The sequence below is a fragment of the Strix aluco genome, chromosome 21 (assembly GCF_031877795.1).
Source record: "Strix aluco isolate bStrAlu1 chromosome 21, bStrAlu1.hap1, whole genome shotgun sequence".
Lineage (NCBI taxonomy): Eukaryota > Metazoa > Chordata > Aves > Strigiformes > Strigidae > Strix > Strix aluco.
The window spans coordinates 12,375,899-12,395,935 of record NC_133951.1 but is presented as its reverse complement, the minus strand read 5'-3'; the positions used below and the strand labels follow the sequence as shown (position 1 = coordinate 12,395,935).

Below are 20,037 nucleotides of genomic sequence, written 5' to 3'. Positions count from 1 at the left end.
AGATTTTCTAGCACAGAAGAAGGAGGTGCTCGCAAAACGAGACCTCATTTTCCTCTATCTGTCCCATCACTGGACCGCCCAAGATGGCTGAAGCTGCTCTGCTTCCCATCTTCCTTCAGAGCCGGCCTGCCTTGCCTTTGGTATCTGCAGCTCTGGCAAGATTTGCTTGCTTAGAGAAGTACAAAAGGGAAAGCAGCAGGGAAGTGAGAGGGTAAAAAGCTGCGTTCTGTTCCTAAAAACCAGCAACGTAGTCAGAGGAGGTAAGTTCTCTGAACATGGCTTCCAAATGGCATCATCAGTTCATTTTTGTGGTTTTAGCTTGAAAATGCTTGCCATTGCACTCTGAGCAGAACAGCTGTCTACCAAATGCTCCAAATGCCTCAAATTAGCTACCCAAGAGCACCCATCAGAAGGGAACGGTTCTGCTGGCACTCAAGAACATCAGGCTTTTATGACATGTCATTCTTTGCTCTGTCCTCATTCAACCTCGCATTGTTTCCCAGGCAGGGCATATCTTCTGAATTAGAGCAAGATTCATTATTGGGAAAATATGGAGACTCTAGTAATTGTACTAGCTTGTGTAACCTTTGCTTAAGTTGGATCACACTCCTTTAACACCAACGGTGACATAGTTTTTCTCTAAGGCAATGGAAAGAGAAGAGTGTCAGGGCAGAAAGAAGAGGAATCTTCAGTGCTGATTTGACATTTTTTGTTATATAGTTGATGCAAAATTTTTAATGAGGGGAATAAAAGCAAAGCTACATCCCAGAGTTTTCCACAACCATAGCTCTGATGATATCAGTGCAGAAATTGGCTCCAGGTTTCCCATGACAGCTAAGTTTCTGGTTAATGACAAGTGTGTTCGGAATTGGATCTTTCCTTCCCTATCATGGTCTCATGGTAGTTTTTGTGAGCCAGAAAGATACTCAGGTAATCACAGTACATACAACAATCTGGGTTATCAGCCAAAAGCACCAAGACACTGCTAATTTCCAGAAGCATGTTACCATGGAAATGTGTCCCTTGCATGCTAGACAGCATCTTACTTGGAAGAGTAAAAAGGGGAACACTTGCTTTATGATAAGTTATTGGCATCAGAAGCATAGTCAGGACAGCATGCAAAGATCTTACGGGAAAGTAGACATCAGGCCGTTCACTTTGGCTTGGAGTCAGTTCTTACGCTTTTGTTTGGTTTAGTATCTACTGGCCTTTAAGGGTTTGGGTTTTTTTGCTTTCTGTGAAACATAAATGGAAAAACGGCCTCTTCCTTTGGGAGAGGGAGCCAAATTCTCTACGGGTAAAAATAACCTTTTGTTTATTTAAATCTCATATTTTTCAAAATAACTCAATGATCCTATACTTGTAATTGACACATGTTCATTATAGAAGGTGCTCCTAGAAAAGCTGGAAACTTGTTCAGTGCTATTATCTTTTAATCATGGTCCTTTCCAAGAGACATCCCACAAGTCTGGAAGTCTTTGCTCTTCTCTCGCCTTCTGATGTACCCCCATGTAGTTCCCACCGCAGCACCACGCTCAGCAGGGAGTTCTGCTTCTATAGAACAATTCCTATTTCTCCAGGTGAACCCTACAAGCATCTTAAAACAAAAGTCATGTAAGTGAGATTTTTTTTTCAAGTATAAATGAACTAGTCATCAGCTCAAGCCATGTGTGATAGTATGGTTTCTAGCTAGCTTAAACAAATTGTGCCAATATTCTATTTAAAGAGACTCATTATGCACATATCATTTTCTTAATCCACTAAATTTGTGATGACGATCTCTTATTCTTTTATTTGTACAAGGCATAAGAGTCCTTATTCATCATAGCAGCTTATAGGCACTAGATAATAATAATAGTAATAATAGCAGTAGTAATTTGTGTCTCATAGTAATGAGTTTCATGAGTTGCTTTGTTTTCTAAAAGCTTCCTTTTCTTGTTTCTGAATTTTGCTGCCATAAAGTTTGTGGGACAATTATTTTAATATTATCACTTAGGGTGAGTAGGAGCTAACTTTTGTACATTCAACACTTCCAGCCTCTCTGTCTTCACTGCCAAAAGATTTGCATTGATTCAAAATAGACAAAGGCTATATATTAGCAAGAACTGCAATTCAAATTCATTTTTCTTTGTGGGATAACTGCAAAATATTTGTTTGCATATGCAGATCCAGTGCCCAACTTGTTTGTTCACAGCTTCTTCAGAATATAAAGCCATTGTGACCCGCTGATCTGATGATCTGCAAAACATAGACAAGGGAATTTTGCCCAATAATTCATGTATTAAGTTAGTAACTTATGTTTTAGCTGCACATCTTCAGAAATACAAGCAATATTTACTTTCCTTCAGAAATACAGGGAATACTGAATTTAAATTTATGTCACAGTATTCACAAATACTTCTACAGGCAAATATTCCCTGTACAAGTGCTAAAAAAGTATTTCCTGAGATCCTTGATGGCGATAAATATTTCCAGCTCTTCAGATCAGTGCTTTAGTAACCCTGTAGATAAGCTGGTGATGTAATGAATGATCTCATGCACTTTAAACTTGAGTTGGTTGCAGCTGAATCTAAAAACTTTACTTCAGTGAAGCTTTTGTAGAATAGAGGGTTTCTTAGTGCAGAATACAGACAACGCTTCATCCTTCCATCAGAGATTTTTAAAAACAGTGTCGGTCACTACATGTCTCAGAAATGTTGATGAAAAAGGGGAAAACGACTGCCTCAACTACATCCATGACCCACTGGCCAGATGGAAGAAAAAGTCTAGGTCTCCTTGCTTCATGTCTAGTGCTTTATTTGTTAGGTAGTGCCAACTCCCAACATCATGTCATGGTTGTGCCTACAAGATGTGCTCCCTCTTCTCCGCTGTACGGCCTGAAATGAAGGACAAGTTAGCAAGACAAAGGAGGGCAAATACTGCTACCCCAGGAAAAAGGTCACTGCTGTTGGTTGCTAAAGGCTGTTATCAGTGCAGCGGGGTGACATATTGGGTTAGTAGCTGAGTTCCCACAGCAAATTTCTGCTAAAAGTAAATATACGCATGTTTCAGTGCTAGTTGTTAAACTGGGATTCCTGGTAATCAACTGGTTTGTATATGTGTTTACTTCTGTTCTTGGTTCTTTCCCCAAGGTGAGGAGCGTAGATAAGTATCATTTATTTTTCCCCTCAGAAGTGCAGGCCTTGGCTGCCCTACACGCCCCTGGAGCTCAGCAACCTTCATGACCATTCAGGCCCCGTGCTGTGCCTCCTGGAGAGACCTGCCCGCTGGGTCCCAGGGTTGGCAGCTGTAGCTGGGCTGGCTGTGGGTGTGAGCACATCCAGCACAGCCCTCTGAGCTTCCCTTGCTCATCATCCTCATCCCACACAGCCTTCCTCCCCAGGCTGATCGGCTGTTTACCTCTGCAGGGACTTTTATAGTAAGGTGACTCTGTGTGAAGTGTCATTGTAAAGGGCAACTGGGGATTATGTTTTGTCCCTGACACGATTTAACATCCTATGCCACCTTCCTGTCCCTGTTGAAAATACGTGCTCCTGTTTTCCTCCCTTTGCCTAAATCTTTATTTTCTGAGCTTCATTCTCAAACGATGGGTCTCTGTTTATCCAGATCAGTGTAGACTAAGCAGGATTATAAAACCAGATTTATCCAGGGCCATAATACTGTAGTTCCAAGGAGCACTCTCCAGCGACTGTAAGGTGCTTAATCTTTTAGATTAACTAGAAAGATCTATGGCTTTAAACTGCTGGTTTGCGTCATGTCCTGAAAGCCGCTTTATGAGCTGGTTCGGAAACATTATAACAGTGATTAAAGAATTGTCTCTGATCATGGATTCTGCATGAAAACTAGGAGGTGAAAGCATCAATTCTTGGAAGTTTAATTCACCTTTGTCCTCCCAAGTGGTCAAACTTACATGTATGATGCGGACAGCAGCACTTTCATGAATGATGGAGTTTTTCCTGAAGACATGGAAAAGGAAAACACCAGGACATGCACTAGTAACTCAGGGGAATTCGCTTCTCTTGACACTGCCCGGCTTACTCTTTAGCCCAGCACTCATGCTGTGCTGTGCTGAAACACACTCTTTAGAGCCTAATATTAGGCAGAAAATTGAAAAGTAATTAAATAAATCAGGTATGGGCCATCAGTAAGAGCTTCACTACAGGCCAGCTCTTGGCTGCAGAACATCTTTTCATTTCTCCCTCTGCTAACCTGGAGGATCCATATCCTCCCACCTTCCAACTTTTCCCATCTTGCCCCTTTTGCAGTGATTGCTCAATCCATTCCCTATTGAAACACACCACGTTGCAACGACGGAGGTGCGATTTACGCTGCAAGAGTAACTGATTCACCAAGCCCACATGGTGATCAAGTGTTCCATGCGACAGTCTGTGCGCATTGTGTTTGGTGCTTGGATGGCTCATATCCTGGTCTGAAATGGCTTTGCCATCTCTAAGCACACTCCCTTCTCCCTACAGACTGTGTACAGCCGGTGGGACAGAGGTATCAAGACATCTCCTCTGCCTGCCGGATGCCTGCATGGGACTCCTGATTTTCATGAATTAATAAGGGCACTCACAAGTGCCTGAGACTTTCTACTGCCTGTGTAGCAACTGAGTTCATCAGGACAGCTATGAAAACTCCGTCCAGGTAGAAATAGTCTGCAAGTCCTTTTCCTGGTGATAATATTCTAAAAAAGGAAACAACCGAGAGAAAAACAGTTCCATAAATTTGTTTATAGAACATTCAGTGACCATGAATCATGCTATAAATATACCAGGCTATAGGCTTCAGGGTTTCTTTACCAAATTGGTACAGTGGCTTGTAACAGACCTTGGTAACAGTAGCTTCATGATGGTTGTGATAAGCTGTTTTTATTCCTTATCTCTCTCTTTACTCCTTCCTTCCAGCTACACCAGGCTTTTATCCGTAATGTTTATTCCTCACCTCATGGAAAATTTTTGACTCAGAAAAAGATCACTTCTGTTGAAAAACCAAAAATGTCCAGCCAAAACCAACGTTTTCATTGTTTGGCTGAAAATGAGAGGTTTGCCATTTTAGGCTTAAAGTTTTTGGTTTGGGGCCAAAATATTTTTGCTTTTTGCCCAAAGTCTCCAGTAAAAATTCCCAATTTTTCAGAGAGACAGACACTTGTTTTTACATCAACAAGAAAAAAGTTAAAAACCTGATTGCTCACCAGAAGTAGTTTAGACAAAACCAGTTCTACAGAAAAGTCCTTTTTCTTTAAGGGACTATTAAATAGCAAATGAAACAGTTCACCTCCCTGTTACATGAACACAGCAGAGCTGAAGGAGAACGCTTGCCAAAAAGATTCATGATTGGAACAGAAATGACACCATGTGATTTCAATGTTTGATGACAACTGAGACAGTTCCCACTCGGTCCTTGTCCTCTGCATGGCAAATCACAGCCTGTGCACAGCTCAGAATTCATGAGCAACAGCACTGGAGAGGGAGCCTGGAGCTGCTGTGCTTGTTGAAGCTCCAGAGTGTATCAACCCTGATTTCTGGTATGAACTTCAGTAAGGAGATTGTGTGTGGACTCTGAGAATGCTAGACCCTGCTTATAGACGTGGATTTACATTGCATTAGGGAGTGGGATTTTGCTCATTGCCATTCCTGAAGTGACTCTTTAGCCACAACAAAGAATTAAATCAGTTAAAGCTGTTTTATTTCTGACACCATATCAAGAATTCATATAAGAAGCGAGGAGAGGAAGTCATTTGCAACTCACAACACCACATGTTAGTGAGCCCACAGGAAACTGCACTGTATATCCAGGTGCACCATTGACTGTTGACTTTCTGCATACAGCTGGTATGCACTTCTGTTTCCAAGGTTTTACCATTTAGTGGTAGGGCTGAAGTAACATCTAAAACCCTGTGTGAGTGATTTTGAATGGGGAGGTGAAGACAGGAGCCACAAAGGAGTATTACTACTCTTGTCGTCTTGTGGATACCTTGGTGCAGAACTCCAGGCTCAGCAAATGTCAGTAACACCAGTTTGAGTAGCACTGACCTAAGAAGAAGGGATAACAAGAAGCATGCACTGTAACTATAAAGAAATTATAGGAGCTGGGCAGTCAATAAGTGATGTTTAATAAACGTTTTAATAAACCAGGCTACTGTTTGATACACGGGGAAATCTTTCCGAGTATCTTCTTGCTCCCCTGCGTGTTTGCAAGTACTTCTCTCGGTTAGCTGCTTTTAATGATAACCAGTTACTGTGACTTCTGTGGGACTGCTTTTTAATACAACTTTCAGCTGACAGAATGCCACAGGAGTCACAAGGATGGAAAGGGCCGTGACACCAAATGAGCCTCCCACGTCTCTGAAACTTTTGCTGCTCCTTTACGATAGGGGGAACTTAGTGATGCTATTTTAATCCATGGCAATGAGATATAGGTGGTAAGGACCAAGCCAAGGAGTAATTATCCACCCTGGGAGAGCTCCAAAAGGACCCTAAGCCCAGTTCTGCCTAGATTGCCCAATGCCTTGGTGGCAATCAGGTAGACCATGGCAAGAGCCTAAATGTAGCATTTTTGAATGCCAAGAGATGGCCCTGTAGTTGGCTAATTTTGGAGTGGATGTCTTTTTTTGCTACCTGTGTTTGTTGTTGTGAACTTCAGACACATTTCAGCAAAACTTCTATCAGAAAATTATAACATGGAAAGTTGGCATTTTCTAATCATTTCCATAGAGCAATTTCCAACTAGATAGACATCCTGTACAACAGTAGACCAAAAAATGACAAAGCATTGATTTTCTTAAGAAGAGAGACCTATATTGGTTACCCTCCACAGAAGTAAGGCCAGCATCATGGTGGTTGTTGGGTTGTAATTTGTGAGTGTTTCCACAGTATCAAACACCATGCTATTATGCTTGGCTAATACTGGAGGTGAACAGTTCATCAGAGGAGGGAATTCATACACATCAACGAGACTTAGTGATATATGAGTAAGCTTGAGTCACTCTCAAGTAACACATAAAATATACTGACACAAGCATTATAGTAACTGTAAAGCTTTTAAGTTGATCTTCAAGCGTTTCTAGGTCCCAAGCTGAACTTGATATGAAAAAACTGATTTCATTTAAACTTCAGGTTTAAAGTTTTGGTTGAGAGTTTTAAAGATTCCTTTACTTATCATACTGGCATATTTTCCAAGTTGCCTGTAAACGAATATCTTAATGATTATCAAATATGTTCAGTTTGAAGAAACATCATCACTGAGACCAGATAAAAGAATGGAAAGAAGTAACAATAAATAATTGCTCACTGGTATGAACACTGGTTTCAACACAACTGTTTCAAGTATCTTTGCTAGGCACTGTGGCATAGGAGAGCTTTAAGATAGGACTTTTTTTTTTCCCCAGAAAAATTGCTTTAGACATTGGTAGATTTGCGGTAATTTTTTTGTTTTATCCCTCTGTTCTTTTTCATGCCATGTATTTCTCAATGAAGTAATTTTATCCTTGCATTCACATATTAAGAAAAGAAAAAAAAAAATCAATATGTGGGTTCTCGTTTGTAGCAAGTTATGGTTTCCTACATGAGTTTTCCATGGAATTTGTTTAGGAAAAAATGTAGAGTGCACCAAAATGAGATAATGATGGGGTTTGGTGTTTGTCAAAGCCCTTTTTCCCTCGTCATCAAACTGCTAACGTCCCGCTGTCTACTGGACGAGAGGGTGCTGCACAAGCCAAAATATGAAACACAACTGATCTCTTGTAAAAGTTCTTCTTTGCAGAAACCAGTACTGAAATCTGGGACATTGCAAGGATCTGTGTCTTTCTGCTTCTAGCATTAATTTCAGAAGAGGAAGATTAATATGTTCATGAGCATACAACAATGAAGACTCAATAATTGATTAAATGTCATATAGATCCCACAGAACACAGAAACAAAACCCCATTTCTACTACCCGAATACTCTGTGATGTGGATACCTCTAAGTTAAGCAAACTAGTGACTTAGTGTCACTATGTTGTACAAGTGAGTGACTCGTTCCTACTGACTGCTTTGGAGTATGGCGAGTCCCATTTTCACTAGGACTTTTACTAGACTCTTTCAATGAGAGTTTTGATCATCTTAAATGTAGCATCTTAAATATTGCCAATTTTACCAGGCTTTTTGATCCTGAAAAATTCCTTGAAAACTCTGTGTATGACTGTATACTTCGGGGTAATGTAATCATGAGATGAATCATAAAAGTAACCTAATCTCGCTCACCTGTGTTGGATTATTTCCCTTCTCTTCTGTTTTGCCTTTCTGTCATTTTTCAAACCCTAAACTTTGCGCCTGTATGTTCTTTACACACTTTCTCCTTTAAAACTCAGTGGATTTCACAGCCAGGAAGTACTTCCCCCCTGGAAAAAATGGAGTGTTTTATGTTTTTCCCTTCTTACTGTGGGTGGAATCCTTAAGTGGTATAGATCAATGTAGTTCCACTGAGGTAGAAAGGCTCTACTTCCACTTATAACAGTGGAGAAGATCACCTATTGAATTTAGTATTTTTCACCAATTATAATAACTTATAAGCATTTCCGATTCTCTTTTATTTCATGGATAAAAACAGGTTTTATGTGTATAACTCCTAGGGTGATAATAGCAGGGAGTAGTTTTACTGCACACATATAACTTTTCCTTAGGCCAAGAAAAGCAGCCACAGTGTTTCATCTACTCCCAGCAAAAATTAAGCAGGATTAAAAAAAAATAAATCTAATTGATGGGGACAGAAAGTGGTGGGAGAAGAGAAGCTGAAGTATGCAAATTAACAACATGAAGTATACAGAGATCGCTCTAAGTAGTTTGTCCTCTATTTTAAATGTTTTTGAACTCTCTCAAATTAAACTTTCAATTAAATGATCATATTTTCAGTCTTTTGGGATTTTTTTTCCCCCTACAGCTACATGGGACAAAAATCAAAGGATGAAAAATAGAAACATGAATATTTAATCTGTGTATTACTCTTGCTGACTTTTCAAAGCATGGTTTCCTAGCTGCCTGACTGCAGGGTAGAACAGCAGCAAAGTCATTCATGAGAGCATCCTTATCTAGGAAAGCTCATAATCTTTGCTTTAATAATGTGAATGGGGGATCTTACACATTTGCAGAGGAACTGTCCTGAAAATGGGCTTTATTCTGGAAAAGAGAGGAGGATAGAAGGAAGGTTTGGGTGAAAGATCAGAAAGACCCCCTCTTGGGGTAGCGTGCTCAGATATCTGAAGTATTTTGCAGTATTCAAGCTGTGAATGAAATAGAAATTTAACTTTCTAGATTTCCATAAAAATTTGATTCAGAAGGAAAATGGGTTTTCAACAGTATTGCACACTTCTGTATAAAGACAAGAAAGAGGTTCATGTTATATAGCTCTCTGCCCTTTTCTGCAGAGCCAGTCGTTTGGTCGTGGAAAGCGCTCAGGTTGCTCAGGCATAATTTGCCCTTGGTAAGTCGGTGCTGATTTCTCACGTGCCCAGAGTTGGCCTCCATGAGGACTAGCCCCACAGTCTGTTTAAGGACTGGCAACTATTTCCCAATGAATGCCATCAGTGTTGAGAACGAAAAAGGAAAAACAGCAAAGATCCAATAGTGTCTGTTTTGAAACAATCTGTACATTTTAGAGACCTGAGAGACACACGCAGTTCCCTGTACTATAGGTTTTACAGACAATAACTAGAGCATCTGAACGCAATTACCCCCTTACTGGTTCCCTTATACTCGCTTCTCCCCACTGCAGCCAAGGCAGTTCTTAAAGAGGGTTATAGAAAATTACAATTAGTTCCAAGTAAATTGAAACCCAACTTCAATCTTATGTTGAAGAGGTTGGGGGAATGGATGGTGGGTTGAGTTTGGAAGATCCTGAGACTGGGAAGGGGAAATAGGCAGCAGGAGGGAATTAAACAGCAGCATCAATGTGCACAGGGGATCAGGCTGGAGGAGCTGAGCTGTTCCTGGATGTGTATAAATATCAGCTGTGTGGTGGTACTGAAAGAGCATAGGAGCTACAGGAGATAAGAAAAGGTCCTGCATATGCTGGGAATAAAAAGCAAGTGGAACCAATGTGAGATAAATTTGTCATTGAGGTGAATGTGTGCAAGCCTATCTTTAATCCCGTTAAGGATCCCTAGAAAGCTGAAAATCTCAATATAAATACCCACATTGTGGAGCTCTTCCGTGTTGTATCCATGACATTTCAGAGAGTTAGGTATGGATTAAAGATATGCTGTTCAAAAGTTGAAGATATGCCAATATTTTGATCATCCTTTTTGATGGACATACTGTTCATGGCAGGTGTTTCCAATCTCTGGCAGGATCAACAATGATGCTTCAGCCCTTATTGTGTCCTTTTTAAAAGTTAAATGAAGTGGTGGGCTGGCGAGGTGCATGAGTGAATTATTGACTCCTGATCAAGGGATTGTTGATCCTGATCACTGGGATTTGTTGATCCTGATCAATGGCACCAGTAAGTTGTCACGGCTTACAACATTGCCTTCCCTCTGTGCTTACCTCTTTTCTTAAATGTGCTGTATGAGTCTCCTGAAGACCACAACTGATTGTGTGGACATTTCTAAGTTTATGTACTTATCTATGAGGAAGACACCACATGTACATACAGATAAGATTTTTTTTTAGGTTGTCTGTTCAAAAGAAAGTAAACTAGATGGTTTACATAAGCATGCTTCTTCCTGAAAGGCTGAGCTATTTTAACAGTGCATTCCACCAAAATGAATAATATTTGGCTTTTGGAGGCAGATTTTTCTGTGGTTACAACCTCTTTTGCACATCATAAAAGTCCAACCCCATCCTCTTGCTTTTCTTTCATTAAAAAGAACAACAACTAACCTTTAAAAATACCGTATTTGTCATATGCTTGCTTGGGTTTCAGCTGGTATGATTTATGTGTCTATCTTCAGAGTAAACATACTCATTGAGGAAAATAATCAAGCATTTTACACCATAGAAATGAAGTTTTTGGGAGAGAGTGGGTCATGGCAAATGGTGCTCCTGAGGACATAGTCTCCTTAGAGCTGACTTCGCAAAGGGGTCACTGCTTAGGCTGGGCTGTAAGTTGAGGTCAAGTATGAGTCCAAGCTTTGAACTGGAAAACCTCCAATGCTTGCAGGTGATCTGTGCATATAACAGTGAGCTGAGATGACAGTGAAGTGCTCCTGCCTTCACATGGGAGTGTCATCATCATGCTCTGTTACCAAGATGGCTAAAACCAGACTCCTAAATCCTAAACCCTCCCACATTTTACAGTGTGGATCACATTAGCAATTTGTGGCTCCGGCTTACCTCCAGTTATAGCCTGACTGGTCATTAGCACCTTCAATTAGTTAACCAGATTCTGTTCTCAGCTGTACCACCATGAATCACGAGTTGATCCTGCAAAATTTAAAAACAAACAAACAAACAAGTAGTGCTGAAAGAATCTGGCCCAGCATAAATATATTTGTCCCTTGACTTAACAATGAAAATTCTCAGCTGGTGCAGATCTCTCCAGTTTTGTTTAAGACCATAGAGGTATCCCTCTTTACACAAGCAAATGATAAGATCCAAATTGAGCAGGATTTCTTGGTTAAAGGGGAAAACTATTTGAGGAGGGAGTAAATGGCACTGTATCATTCCAATGGTTCAAAATTTGTTTTGCCAAAGCAACAGGAGAAAGCTGTTAAAAAAAGATTTTAATTGTAAGTCATTTCAGCTTTCCCTGTAAGAAAACAAGGAAGAAGCAAACACAATGGCTAAAGAACATGAAAAGATCCCAAAGGTTAAGAATGCTCCAAGAAAAATATTCTCTCAGTCTGAAATAGCGAGCAATGGAAACATTATTTGCACTACTTTCAGTGCTGTTGTTGGTTGCAACAGGCAGCAAAGCCTCTGTGATTTCCAAAGTCTGTTTTTCCTTGGGAAGGGTGCAGGAGGAGAGAAACAGCAGAGGCTGAGCCTTTCTGCCCCGTTTCCCGGAGAGCTCAGACAGTGCATTTGGCCCTGACGTTCTCCCACCACAGAGGATATATTTGCATAGCTCATTTGCGGGGTGAATGAGAAGGCTCAAGTGGCAAATTGGATATTGATAACTTCCAGAAGACTTTTTGGGACTGCTATGTTATTCCACTCGTCTGAAAAATCGACAAACATTTGCAGCAAAAAGTTCCCTTTCTGGCAAAAAAGTATGGCTCCAAATGAATTAACTTGCAAAACTGATATTTAAGGATATTTTATTAGTCTGATGTCTCTCCAAGTCTTGCCAGAGCCATCATGTTGAAAAGCTGTAGATTCAGTTATAATAAAAGAGACATTATTTGTAATTGTTTCCTCTCGGCATTATCATGTAGGGGTAAAGGCAAGTGGAAAAGCACTTTTCAGTGCTCTGATCCATCTCCCTCGTGTTGCTTAGTTCATATTCTGAGCTCCTTCTGATGGACTGAGCAGGGAGGCGTTTGGGAGCTGTGTAAGAGCTTGTGCTGCATGGAAGTGTTCCTGGGGATCTCCATGGCATGGAGCAGAGCAGCCCTGGAGAAGCCGTGGAGAAGCCGTGGAGAAGCCAGCACAGGCACAGCGCAGGCACGTCCCACCACCGTTGCTGAGCACAAGCCTTCACTCTCCTGTACTGCCGCTGGAATATTGTAATTCTTAACAGGAGGGGGATGAAAGTGGCTTTTTGTGTTTTGCTTCTCTTTGTTTGGCTGTTGGTTTGTCTTTGTGTAATGTTTTTATTAATTAAGGATGGGGGTTTTTTTATTTTATTTTTTTGAAAAGGAGGCAAGGATCCAAGATTAGACTTTTCACATAAATATTGGCAGAACAGCTTATATGGGAGAAGGAAAACAAAGGTTATCATGATTAGCACATGATTTTACTTAGGCAGTGTATCAGTTAAATTAGTCTCAGAATTATAATGTTTCAGCTCCTGGTATTTTCCATATTAAAAATAAAATTTAATTTTCCAGTTTTGCGGAAACAAAAATTCCAACCATTTGTTGCTTTCCACCACCACCACGAGGAGGGAAAAAAAAAGGAAAAAAAAATAGAATGAAATACAGCCTAATCCCCCGAAATAAATTTCCACAAAGGCTATTTCTATCTGGGGGAAAACGTCAGTGCAGAACTTTCAGCCACCCTTAGTGTCTGTACTGTGTGACATCTCCCAGTGAGCTTTGGTGCTCGTGGTCTCCTTTAGTGTGGGGCAAACCTGGCCTAAATCTTCCAGACTCTGTGACTTCACTCTGTGCTTACAGCTGTATAACCCAGATCAGAATTTACCATGGAATATGCACAGATGCTCCTTGTGCCTTCTTAGTGATTGGATGTGAACTAACATTTTGCGAAGCATCATCAGCGTGCACACTGCCCGGCCGGCGCAGACGGAGGAGTGCCATTTCTGACCGTGTGTGGCAAGCTGTTTCAATGCTTGGTTTAGTTCCATTCAGGCTACAAACCAGAGAACCAAACCAAAAACAGAGGAGAAAAAAGAAGGAAAAAATCTCTTCTGATTTTCAACATAAAGCTAGGATTACCACCAAAGAACAATAAAAATTCTTTTATTACCAACAACAGGAAGAGCAAAGGAAAAAAAAACCACAGAAAATCTTTGTTATAATTTTTCCATAACAAATAAGGTCTTTTCTGGTCATGTTTGGCTTTTTTTTCCTTAAAATTGTATCTGTTTAGGAAAAAAAATCTTGTTTAGAATAAAAACAAAACTGCAGAGGAAAAAGCATAGCTTTTATTAAAGAGTTTGACATCATAACCCATCTATTAAATAGCAGTATTCTTAAAGGAAAGTAATTTACAAATAAAAGGACGGAAATGAAAGGTTGTATGAGTTCCCGAGCCCATTGTTGAGGCAGTAAAGCACAGAAAACTTCCACTATCTATAGTCGCTGAAGTCATGTATTAGCAGGAACCAGAGCTGGAGGTTCCCACAGGGAGAAGATCCTTGTAGAGAAATACGGCTGCAACTTACCTTTGAGTTTCTTTATTCCCCATGCCTTTTTGTAGCGTTACTGTGGGTGACTAAGGAAGATAAAGTATCAAAGAGGAGTGAAATGCAGCTTCCCCTGGCTAGCGGGTGTGATGGAGCCGCATCCCGCAGGGATCTGATCTGCTCTCCCTGGTCCACTGTGGGTGTTCCCTGCAAGCACGGCTGAGCATCAGCTGAAAGCTGGCTCCTGTGATTTCAAGGGGGATGTGAAGTTATCTCCAAGAGCTTTTTCATGCTGTCTCTAGATTTGGGGGCTGGTTTGGTTTTGTTTTCACCAGGCTTCTGAGAGAGAAAACTCTTTTTCGTCTTACAAAGACTAGCACGCTTTCTTCCTGCAAACTTGGCATTTGCTGTGTAGCTCTGTCCGAGGCTGATTAGGGTCGATAACGAGTGGCAGTGAGTTATTACTGTGTGACACCGTAAAGCCAAACTGGACAGATCTGACATAAAGCAGCTACAGAAATGGCCTTTTATTTTTCCTTATCTGTCTGTGCTCTTGATAGCAAATGCAGCCTGGTAACAAAAGATCTTGTTCCCCATTAATCCGTAGTGAGAAGTATCAGGCAATTCACCCTTCCTTCAAAAAGGGCTGTCTGCTCTGATCCTCTGCCATGGAGTGACAGGAGATGCTGCTAATCCAGACCCGGGTAACAGCTGTCCCAGATCACAGCAGCTGGGGTGCCTTGGGCATATCCCAAATGATAGTGGAAGGGCAGTGCCTAGATTTCCCCTTAGGCAAATAAGGGACACTTCCCAAAGGGATGTTGAGGGTGGCTTGAGGATGAAACAACAAAGAAGCAAAGTTCTCATCAAGTTTTAATGGGATTGAACCAGGAATAAGTTCCAGGCTCTTTAATCAACTTCTTAAAATTACAAATATATAATAAAATGTTTACAAGAGCCACCTTATGGTGACATAGCTTTCTTCTCTTCCTTCACTGCTACCCTTCAGTTCCTTCTCACATCCAAGTACCTCTTGCACTGCTTTGAAATCAAGGCCTGAACTGAGCAAAGACTTGTGAACAGGTTTACCTATAGGCAGCTTCATTGGTATTAGTTCCCAATTCCCTCTCAAAAGATTATTTGGGGTCATGTGTCCATGAAGCCCACAAAAGCCTGAGTTATTTTGCACTGGGATCTTCACTGGCATGTGGAGCTCTAAGCTCTCCAAAACAGGTGCAGCATCCAAAACTGGGTTCTAGTTCTTTCAGCTACCTACATTGTATTGTACAATGTTAACCCTCTGCTCCAGTTAATTTGATAGCCAAAGGGGTCAAAGCTTCTCTATTTTGTCTTGAACAGTGATGCCTTAACTCAGAAAACATAATAAAATCAATCTAGAAAAAATAAGAAGACTCTCTTTCCATGTACATATTTCCAGATGTAAATACTCCTTTAATTTAACACAAACTTTTGTACTGTAAATTCTTTCTGTAACATTGCCAGGTTTCATTTTGGGTTTATTTTTCATTTTCTTATATATTTTGTGGATTTGGGGTCCAAACAAATGAGAGAGTACTACCAGTGACTTGAACTAACTTTTAAAAGATGTCTGTTTCTTCTCTCTGACTTCCTCATCTCAGGTTTTCTCACAAGGGCAATACGTTTTGCCATAGTGTGTAACAGGAGGATTAAGATTCCCGTGGCCAAACTCTTTCCTGAGGTACACTTGTATAAATACTAGAGGATCCCTCAAAATGAATACTGCAGTATATTTTGGGAAGAGCATGGTGATGAAATGATGATACTTCTCATCTAAAATCTGTAGGAGGAAGATGTCCCAGAAGAAATAAGCCAAGTACTAAGCAGCTAGTCAAAGCCCAGTGTTCATATCTACAATCAAACAATCGAAACAACCAAACTGAATACCATTGGGTGTTTTCCTGTAAAACAGCTGCTGGGTACAAATCTAGATCTAAGAACCCTACAGAAATGAGATGCGAAGTCAAGGCAAAAAGTTATTTTAGAGCTGCATGGAACAGAGCTGAGGTCAGGGGGGGCTGGGAAAAGACAGACCAGGAGGGAATATAGCCAAGGACCTGAGCTGCATTAATTACGGTGATTTACATACGGTGCAGAACAGCTCCATGGCTGGGGCACAACTCGTAAGGATAACATTTACCTGTTCTCTCATACAGCCTGATACATCATGTAAAACCTACAATATGTTATGTAAATCCTACACTTCATAACATTGTTCTTCTATGCACAAGATACTTCCAATACATGGAAGATCTTTATCTCAGGTCCATCTAACCATGAGCTGTCCATCCTTTGGTCCATGAAATACAATACAAAGTCGTACAGAGAAGGACAGAGATCCGTTCTGATTCATTCTTTCCCAAAGGCACTTTCTTTTGAGAACAGTGGAAAGTACCTTTTTTTTTCCATGACCATAATTTAATTCTTTATTTTAACCAAGTTGCTACGTTCTTTCTCCTTGATAACTCACGAGTTCGAATGTAAAAAATGTATTATTACAAGAGACAATTACGGGGTTCAAAGCATTCTGAAACATTCCATGCTTCCAGCTTCTGGTACTGATATAAGTAGAGGAATATTTGTGGTTTTTTTACTTGCATGAAGTGGAAGAGTTCCAAGAGCTAGTGGTAAAAGGCCTAATGAAAGTCTGCCTTCATCAGACACAACAAAGATCCTGCATCCTGGGAGGTTAACTGTTTATATGGACATGATGCCCAAGCACCATCACACAACACAAACAAGCCCTTGACCATGTAAACTCAACCATTTCATGCTCAGTCAAAAATAACAATAGCAAAATAATAATAATAAAAAATCCTGGTTTTGTTTGGCTTTAAATTTATTTTTTATTTTTTATTTTTTTTTAAAAAAAAGCATTACTTTGGAAGTTCAAGGTATGCAGCTCTCTAGTTGCCAAAGTTTGTTTGGACTGAAGATGTGTCTAGCACCTTTGGTGGTATGGTTGGATACCAGCAGGCTATAGAAATAGTGTCTATTTAGAAGTATGCACAGTTGTTGCATAAACTGACTGCTGTAGTGCAGGAGGTTCTTTTCTACTGAACCTTCTGTTTGTCATTTATTTTTCCATTTTATAAATACTGATTGGAAACTTCTTCTTGGAAGGAAGAAGGAAATCTTGTGGATTGTAAACACTGAGAAGAAGATGAATTGTTTAGGATGGTGAAAAGGGTATAAGGACTGAAAGCATAATGTTAAATAGAGGAAAGTTTAGGCTGAATAACAGGATAAACTTCCAAGTGCTGAAATGTTATTAGAATGTGGAAAATTATTGCAAAGGATGTGGGAGAAGCTCCACTGTTTGAGCAGTTTGCCATTAGATTGGACAAAGGACTAAAAATAAATCTTAAATAATCTTGCCTTAGCAAAGGGGGTGAACTGAAGAGGCCAGGTCAATGTATCCAACATCACCTTCTTCAATTTCATCGAGCACAAATCAATCCATGCCCAGAGAGCGGGAATATCAATGAGACGTGTGTGTCTGAAGACGAATTCACTCACCTTGTTCAGTTCAGAGGGCTGGACTCTGACTCTGTAACCTGCTGAAGAGAAAACCTGTGCCATGCAAGAAAGTTGGACGTGCCAGCAACCTCCCATCTCAGCAAGGAATATAGCCGTTTTAAACCAGGAAAAAGTAAGTAAACAGTTATCTTTTAATTGCACCACTGTCCAGAGGGCCACTTGTGCCTTGGGGTTCAGAGAGCCTTCTTCATCCATGTGGAGCAGCCTGGGAGGGAACATGAAGAACATTGGGAAGATACATTATGTTTTCAGGCCATCAGAAAGAATATGGCAATCGATTTGGCACAGTTGAAGCCAAACAGAAAGATATTATGCCCTAACACTTGCCATCTGTCCTTAAAGGACATGTTCAGATTCAGCACCAGTGGTGAGACCCATGAGAGAAAGAGCAGTCAGCACTAGCTGCAGATTCGCTGTGTCACTCTGGTAAAATAATTTAAATGCCTTATATCAGATGGTCCAATGTTCAGGAGAGAATTTAAGTTTTAAATATGCATGTGTTTAAGTAATGGGCTAATAAAATTGTTGTCAGTGTGGATAACTTATGATGATCTAAGTTGCTAACTTGTTTTATGTAGTAATGGCAGATGACATGAGGCAAAGAAGATACAGCAGGATTTACAGCTGTAACAATTCGCCAGCAAGATTATAGTATTTTGGATATTAATCCACTTGCTGCCTTTTTCCCTTTATGGATGATCTAAAATTGATTTTTTTTTTTTTTTTTTTTATAGCCATTCATGATGGTATTGACCTGAAGTTCCTGAAGAGACGAGAACTCTGCCCACTGACTTTGCTGGGTCCTTGGATTTTATCAGACCGTCTAAGTTTATTACATAAACACCATATTTCTGAACTCTTTGCTCCAGGGACTCATTATGAGTCTTCAAAATTTGATCTGAGTTACTTAACTCTGACTGGTCAGATGAATCACATGGTGGCTTTTCCAGTCCTGAATGGAGGCATGTGTAAGCACATCTGGTGCAAATATTTCCTGGTAGAAACCGAAATGTCAGTTTCTGTAAATACTTCTCTGTGTGATTCTGAAATTTGCTCTCTGCTACGTTTTTGGCCAGTAAAACTTGATAACTCAAATGTTCTTAGAAAGCAAAGACAAAGGGATGTGAATGTGGCCAAAGTGACTTTACTGCAAATTTGAATGAATGTAATATCAGTTAAAGCACACTTTAAATCTGCAGTAAAATTGAATCTTTTGTAAAGACTCGAGAAGATGCACAGTTCTTGAACTAGTAGTAGAGCAGATGGAAATCTCAGGTTTTTAAGTTAAAAGCAAATCAACTGGGATCATGTCGCTGTAACATGCACAGAAATAAAGAATATATGCTTTCAATGGATGGGAGAAAAACATGGTGTTTATGTTTACGTGCCTACTTAGTATTTTCTGCTGGACATGTCATGTTAGTTGAGAGGGCATCTGAATCCCACCACAAGCATAGGTGAACTAAACCAGTCTCCTACACATACCTGTAAACATTACTAAAAATTATTATGATTAGGAGCATCAGACTGGAAAGAATTTGGTTATTTCCTGCCTAAACCAAATTCTACTTTTTTCCCAAGGAATTAATGGATATCAACATCAATTTGAATTTTCTCCCTGTTATTATTTTTTTAACTATTATAATACTAATGTTGTTCCAGAACCTTAGTGCTTTTAGAGCCAGAAATGCGATTTCTAGCCTGCTGTACTTGTAAATGATGTATTTATTTTTCTGCCAGCAACTGGACACTGTAGTCTGAAGGGAGTCTCACCAGACTTTCCTACAGCAGCCATCTCATCATTGCAGTCACTGTCTCGGAGCCAGGCAAGCTGCAGCAGCTCCGGCAGCAGTAGGAAGGGCCCCCTGACAGTCACCCTTCCTTGGTTGATTCCTCACCTTGGTTAAGAGGATCCAAACTGGTACAAGTCTTCTTCCAGTGGGGCCACAGAAAGCCCGATGCAGTCACAGGGTGGGCTTGGCTGGGAGGATGTCACTCTCTGGTTAAATCGATGGCAAAAGCCTTTAATTTCTCTGAACATGCAGCAATATGTTCCTGTGGATACTTGTCCTTGAGATCCAAAGATAAAGGGACTTCTTGTGTCTTTCCAAGTGCAGCACATTCCTAAGTGTTGTATTTAGCAAGAGATTTCTCTTCTTTATTGCCCTTTCTTCTAACACATCTCTACGTTGTCTCACTTCTTTTTGTTTTAGTTCTTTTTGTTTTCCTTCGAACTATTCTTTTCTCCTTCCTAACTTTGTCCTACACCTTTCCTTAACGATACCCCAGATCTTTTTCCTTCTCCCACTGTTATGAATCCTCAAGGGCCACAAGAATTTTCCATTTTCCTGCCCTAAACTCTTCGTATATCTCTCCCCACCTCGTTACAATAAAATAATTCTTCCATTTCGCTGTCACCTCAATTTAGCTCTCTCACCCTCCACTCCCTCTTTTTCCCCTGGTTTAAAGACCGACCAGCATTTCCTGAATTGGAAAAGCCACAATAATATTT

At 40.3% G+C, this 20,037-nt stretch overlaps 1 long non-coding RNA gene across 1 annotated transcript; it reads right to left on the bottom strand.

Annotated features, from left to right (window-relative positions):
* Nucleotides 1-1,370: 1,370 nt before the first annotated feature.
* On the bottom strand, nucleotides 1,371-17,708 carry LOC141933191 (uncharacterized). Its single transcript, XR_012626021.1, has 3 exons — nucleotides 17,505-17,708; nucleotides 11,312-11,401; nucleotides 1,371-1,597 (listed from the first exon to the last, which is right to left on the bottom strand). It is a non-coding gene; the product is annotated as an uncharacterized LOC141933191 (long non-coding RNA).
* Between the last annotated feature and the right edge of the window lie 2,329 nt (nucleotides 17,709-20,037).